A 7,024-nucleotide genomic window follows, 5' to 3' on the forward strand; every position below is an offset into this window, starting at 1 on the left:
CTTTGCTCAGGTCATAAACTCGTTTCTTTTTACCCTTTACGTGAAAACCTGGCTCTAGCTAAATTGAATAGCTTGGCTTCTTCTGCCCAGAAGCTGTTGTTTCAACATGCATGGCTTCTTGTAAACCATACCTTCCATCTAGGATGTCCTCTCAGCCTCCCCGGTGCCTGCGTATTTCACTCTCACCTCCTCCAGGAAACCACGTAATTTAACTCACACAGCGCAGCTTTGCTCCTTGTTTCTCAATTCCTTCAGTGTATGCTTATTCCATTTCTAGCATAAGAATATTCTATTTGAACTTGCCCTTTTGCTAATTAAATATTAAACCCTTTTCCTGGACTGGACTATGGCTACACAGGACTAGACTAGAAACTCACCAAAACCAGGGCTTCCTTTACTTTTATGTCAGCCTCCATGACAGTCCCCAGAATAGGCATTGACTGCTTGGCTGAGCCGGGTGCGTGCAGAAGGTTCTAGCTAGAAAATCAGCCCAAAAGGATGATGCATGGAGGCATCTACAGAGGAGGCAGGTACAACGTTTTAGTTTGGAGACTTAAACTTCACTTCTCTTAGATTGTGATTATTCAATGTGAGGACCTGCCTACCTGGAAAATCAAGCATCCTGGACTATCACCCCAAATGGGAGAAAAAAAATCAAGGAGAAAAGAGAGTGGGTAGGCAAGGAAATAAGAAATAAGCTCTGTGGTCTAGGCAATATTTTAATGGGGAGGGAAGTGACTGAAGGAAGTCTTCCCATTGCTCAAGTCAGATAGTATTAATTCATTACTTTACCATGTTAGGATTCAGATTAGGTTGTCACAGAAAATAGATTTAAGAACTTACCATTTTGTGCGCTTTATGTCTTCACCATTCTTTGTTAAAGATCTCTAAAAGTCCCAGATGTGTTTAAGTGTTCTTCATGGAAAATGTGCCACAGAGATAGGCAAAGCATACAACATCTAGAAAAGGTGCGGGTTCAAGGAAGCTTCTTGGAAGACTCAGGGAGCATTAAACCACTGAGCTGCATCATCCACTGGCTTCCACCAGTGCTGGATTCCTTGGCCAGTCTTCTCCCAGATGTGGAGACAGCTGAAGCAGCTGGAGATTCATCTGAGGCCCCATGAATTATAACCCTGGGCCTGGGTCCATTCTTCTTTGCACAGAGGAAATCTTTAACTCTATTTTTCCCCACTCAGCCACCCACTCTGATTTGTTCTCTGGGGCCAAGTATTTCATAGAAGGCCCTCTGGTACTTAAGTCCTGTATTTGTTCTCTTGGACACTAGGAGGTTAGAACAAAGGGTCCTGACTTAGCTTGGGGAAACTCATCAAATCATAGTTCCAGGTTGCCTCCTGCTTATACCCTGAATCCCCCCCGCCACCCCACCTTATACAGTTTTAAATAACAGCCACTACCCTTGGATCTCAGGCTTCCCAATTTAACAGTTCATTGTATAGATTTATACACAAACACACACTTAAATTACTTTGGATTTTTTGGCTATTGAGGATACAGCTTGCATTCAGGTTGGTGGAGGAGGAGTACCTAGAAGGGAGAAGAAATGAATACTAAATCCTCCACTCCTATCTGGGGATTTAGAGAGCAATTTTATCTGCCAAGCAATCTTCTATCCCCTTTGTTCCTCCCAGTATACCCTTTTCCCATCACCATCAGCATCCAGAATAGTAGCTTCAAGATGTGAGCTTGAACTTGAGCCTCAGGCCATGTACCACCTTCATTAGTAAAGCACCCCTTCTACCTTTCAGAATATTAGACAAGGCTCCAATATAAAATGCATCATTCCTCCCAGGTGGCTGTGTCTTCTTCCACCAGTGTGTTCTTCTTAATAAAAATACTTGAGGGGTGCCTAAGGGGCTCAGTTGGTTGAGCACAGAACTCTTGGTTTCAGCTCAGGTCATGATCTCAGGGTCAAGGGATCAAGCCCTGTGATGGGGTCTGCACTCAGCACGGAGTCTGCTTGAGATTCTCTCTCCCTGCGCCTCCCAGCCCACAAATAAATAAATAAATCTCGGGGTGTCTGGGTGGCTCAGTCGGTTAAGCTTCCAACTCTTGATTTCGGCTCAGGTCATGACCTTGGAGTCGTGAGATGGGGCCCCGGGGCAGGCTACGCGATAAGCATGGAGCCTGCTTAGGATTCTCTTTCTCCCTCTCCCTCTGCCCCTCCCCCTGCTCGTGCCCTCTCTCTCTCTCTTTCTTTCTCTCTCTCCTTCTCTCTCTCAAAAATAAGTAAATAAATAATAAAATTAAATAAATAAATCTTTTAAAAAATTAAAATACTTGACATATACAAAAGAGTACGTGATTTATAAAATGAGTTCCTATATATTGTCTGACTTTATCCTCACAGAAACACTTGGGGAGGGAGAATGGTGGGACAAGAATTATTAACATTTCCACTTTAGGCAAGTAAAACTAAGACTTAAAGGGTATAGGGGAATAGGCAAAGGTCATCTGGTTAGTGAGTAGCAAAAGGAAAACTGAAACACTCAGCTGGTATTAAGTCCCAGCCCAGCCTGTTTATTCTGTACCTCACTCAACTGCCTCTCTTCCAGCAACACCTGCCATCTGCATGTGTGCACAGGACCCTCCTCACTCCCATCGTGGGCACAACCCTCCTGTCCCGTCATACACTCCCACCACGCACAGTTCTCACCTCATCTTCCTTCCGTATACACACTCCTCACACTCCTGGAATGCATGTTCACAAGCTAATTTAAATAGGATTTATAAGAACACAACAACTTGCCTGGAAGCCGAGCCCTACTCTGGATCAACAATTAACTTGATGGCCCCAGTGTGGCTGGTCTACTGTCTTTGGAGCCTTTACAAAAAGCCACAGAGAACACTCATAACAGAGGAGTATTATTTAATTTGTCTTATGAGAACATTTTTTTTTCTGTTGTATTCATTTTCACTTCCTCCCCTCCACCCTATGGCACTAAGGGGACTCTACTCAATGGAAGTCAGCAGAGATCACAGTTTGCTCTAATGTGATTTTTAACCATTTGGTGGTTGTGGAGAGGTCATAAATAGTGTGAAACCTCATCCCTGAAAAATACCCAGGCATGTCCACACACTCAAAATTTGGCCCATAACTTTGGGATATTTGTACTCTCAGAAGCCCATTCCCCAGCCCCTGAACTGTGCCAAGCAAGTCCTGCCCACACCCAAACAGGAAGAAGCCTCTCCTCATACACGCTGTTAAAATACTTTAAAACCAGATATAGCTGCTCCAGGACCTGAGCCTAAAACACCAGCCCTTATATGACTGAGAGATCAGGAGCATGAAACAGTCAAGCCGACTGCCCAAAATTGCAGATCTTCAAGCCAGGGCTCAGCCCCAGCTCTGTTTGATGTTGGGTTATTTGGGGATCCTAGTTAAATGACCCAGTCTCTGGGAACTTTGAATTCCTCACTCATGAAAGAGCAAGAATATTCTTACTATCATCAGTAACAACACAATGAGCCCACAGAGTAAGTAACATTATTTGGGACTCTTGTAATTAGAAAGTATGATACAGTTCTCACTTCCGGAGTTTGCAATTTATTTGATTTGTTCTGCAAAAAAAAAAAAAAAAAACCTGAGGTGAGCTGCAGGCTCTTGCTCTCTTCATGTAGGTAAAATTAGGGGGTAGGCACATAGCCTGTGGAAACCCAGGGCAGCCAACCCTTCCTGTTGGCACCATGCTCCTCCACTCTTGTCTCCTCCAAGCATTCTTGCCCCATCCCCTCCACCTGCTACACTCCCTGTCTTCCCCACCCCACCCCAGCCCCCACCCTGCTTTCCACCCTCTCTCTAATTCTTCTCATATATCTTCACCTCCTTTCCTCAAAATTTGTTGCTGCCTGCGTCTTAATTTACACTCAGGTGAAAATAACAGGTAACAGCTTTAAAAATGCTTCCCATTCACATATATTTACACTTTAAAAGCATCAGAGTCTTTTTCAAAACACAGTTCTGATGGTGGAATTTCACCAATGTTAACAAGATGTTAACAAGGCAGGGCCTTGAAGTGGGGTGGAGGGAGAAAGGAGTCTCACAAAGACCTTCCCAGGCAAGGTCACCATTAAAGTTTTGAGGGTTGTACATAGCCCAGCACTAGGGGGCACAATTCTCATAAACAAGAAACAAACCACCTGCACAGCACAGGATTCCATCTCTCCACCCTGCTCTCACCCATCACACTTCTTACTGGACCCAACAGGTTGGGAGGGAGGGTTCTTACTAAATCTCCCAGGATGGGAGGACTTCCACTTAGAAGCTACTGCCCTCAAATTTTTTATCTGGCTTCGCATTTACAAATGCTTTGTGGAATTCCTACCTCATCTCTCCCTATCTCTTATTAACCTAGTCAATGCACATTGCCTCATGTCAGGCTTCGTGCCTCTGTTTCACTCTGGACGTGAAGTGAGTAGGCAACAGGTAACGAGCAATGGATATCATCATGGACAGCTCCCTCACCAAGGTGAGAACAGTGAGCCCAGAGCAGCAGAGAAGACTTCATCGGAGAGTCCACAACCTTAATATGCATGAGGCTTGTAGGTGTCAGTTTTCTCTGATCCTCAAGAACATCAGAAATTAAAGGGCAAAAAACTCTGGTATTTAACTACAGAAGAACATAAAACCAGACCTTGACCCAGATCAGTGGGAAAAGAAAAGCTGCTTTGGGCTCTCCTGGCTCAGACCCACCTCCCACCTGAGTGTGGATCCCAAAGCAGAGCCCAAGGCAACCAGCAGACCCCACTCTTCTCCCACCTTGGGTTCCAATGCTCTGCTGAGAAGCCAGACATTATCTCCTTATGAAGGTTTGCTGTTCTTTGCCTGCCCTTGCTTCCTCCTTCCTGCACCTCCATGCAGCCTCCCTCATCACTGTTGACATCACCGAGAGGTGATCGGACATGGTAATGTCACTTCCTAGCCAACCTGACAGGAGCAGCCCAGCAACTTGTCCAATACTTTCAAGCTGTGGTTGATGAGACCCCAAGCATCAAGTTACTCCAAGTAAAGATTTCTCCCTTTCTCCCCTCTTTCTCTCCCAGCTACCCAGGAACCTCCTCCTTCCCCTCAGAACATCCCATCCTGGCATTTTGAATCTGCCAACAGACCAGCTGGAAAACACTTGCAGACTACAGAGCTCCACTGGGTGGAAATCACTGCCTTTCATAAAGGAAAATCAAGAGTGCTTATTGTGTCTGGAAGGGGCCCAGATGTGGGAGAAGAGAAAACAAGATCAGTGATTGGACAGGCAGATTTCATTTCTGCTCTTGGAAGTGTGAAAAGAGAAAAGTGGAGGAATGGAGAAACTGAAAAGAAGAGTAGAAATTTAAAAGAAAACCCCTCATTTCACCTATATTTATCCAGCAGAGTGCAGTATTCTTACTCACAGCTTCCACTACCCATCTCGGCATTTGACTCCCAATGACAATTCCTAGTCCCCATCACTGCTGAGCTTCTGTGACATCCCAGTGAGTCCCCAACAGGCCCAAAACTAATTAGTCCCTCTTCTGCACATGCCCTACACAACATACACGTACGCACATACCTTCTTCCTGTTTTCCCTAACTTGGCCAATGGCATCTCTATCCACCTCACCCCTCAGCTAGTCAGCCTTCTTTTCTCCCACCCTGGCCTCTGCACCCACCCTACCACATCTCCAAACAGGCAAACTCAAAGAGGTCCCAGTGTATTCCTCTCCATCACCACCACCACTTCATTAGCCCAGGCCCACACCATCTCTGGAAAGCTTGTCCTGACAGGTCCCCATCTTCCTGATCCCTCTCTTCACGTAGTCCTCAGTCTACATAATTGCTAAAGCTGTCCTTCTAAAAGACAAAAGCAGTCATGTTACTTCGCTGCTTAAGTCTTTAGGGAGTCTTCATCGCCCTCTGAAAGCTAGCTCTCGGCACCCAGGGGGACAAACACACACCCTCACACGTGGGTCCAGCTGACTCTTCCAGCTTCATTGCCTACCACTCCCGGGCAGCACCTTACACTCCAAACCTGCAAGACTCACTTTCCCAAATGCAAAAGTTTGTGTGTGTGTGTGTGTGTGTGTGTGTGTGTGTGTTTAGAGAAGAGAGCATGGCTTAAAGCTCGGCCGCCATCATAAACAACACAGTAGCTATCCAGACCAGGAAGTTCATGACCAACTGACTACTTCAGCAGAAACAAATGGTCATTGGTGTTCATCACCCTGGAAAGGCAACAGTACCTAAGACAGAAATTTGGGGAAAACTAGCCGAAATGTCCAAGCCCACCCAGATGTCATCTTTGTATTTGGATTCAGAACCCATTTTGGTTGTGGCAAGACACCTGGCCCTGGCATGATTTAGGATTCCTGCCATATGCGATGAAAAATGAACCCCAACATAGACTTGCAAGACATGGCCTATATGAGAAGAAAAACACGTCAAGAAAACAGTGAAAAGAGTACAAGAACAGAATGAAGAAAGTCAGAGGGACTGCAAAAGCCAATGTGGGTGCTGGCAAAAAGTGAGCCGGAGATTGGATAACAGAAGGACTAAAGGTTCTGTAGGGACTTTATCTGTGGTGATTGTGCAGATTTTTTCATGAGAGGATTAATAAACTAAGAACTTTAAAAGAGAGAAAGAGCATGGCTGTGAGTGGGTGATAGATGTCACACAAACCCTATGAGCTCAGGCTCTGCTCTGCAGGGGAACAGTGGGATTAGATGTGACACCTGGGCTGAGAACACTGGGCTGAGAATCCACATTCCCCTGAATCTCTGGGAAAATGACTTTGTCACAGATCTCAATTTCCACATCTGTAAAGTGAGAAGTTAATTAATGTCTGTGTCCCTTCAAAATCCTGTAGTGCCAATGAATTTGATGAGACTCCAGACAGAGCAGACTGCAAGGAAGAATGTTTTAGAAAGGAAGGAAGGAAGAAAAAGGAAGGAAGGGAGGAAGGAAGGAAAAGAAAGAAAGGAAGGAAGAAAAAGGAAGGAAGGGAGGAAGGAAGGAAAAGAAAGGAAGGAAGGAA

This window comes from Leptonychotes weddellii, chromosome 11 (genome assembly GCF_054177405.1).
Source record: "Leptonychotes weddellii isolate Sample4059 chromosome 11, ASM5417740v2, whole genome shotgun sequence".
In the NCBI taxonomy this organism is placed as follows: Eukaryota; Metazoa; Chordata; class Mammalia; order Carnivora; family Phocidae; genus Leptonychotes; species Leptonychotes weddellii.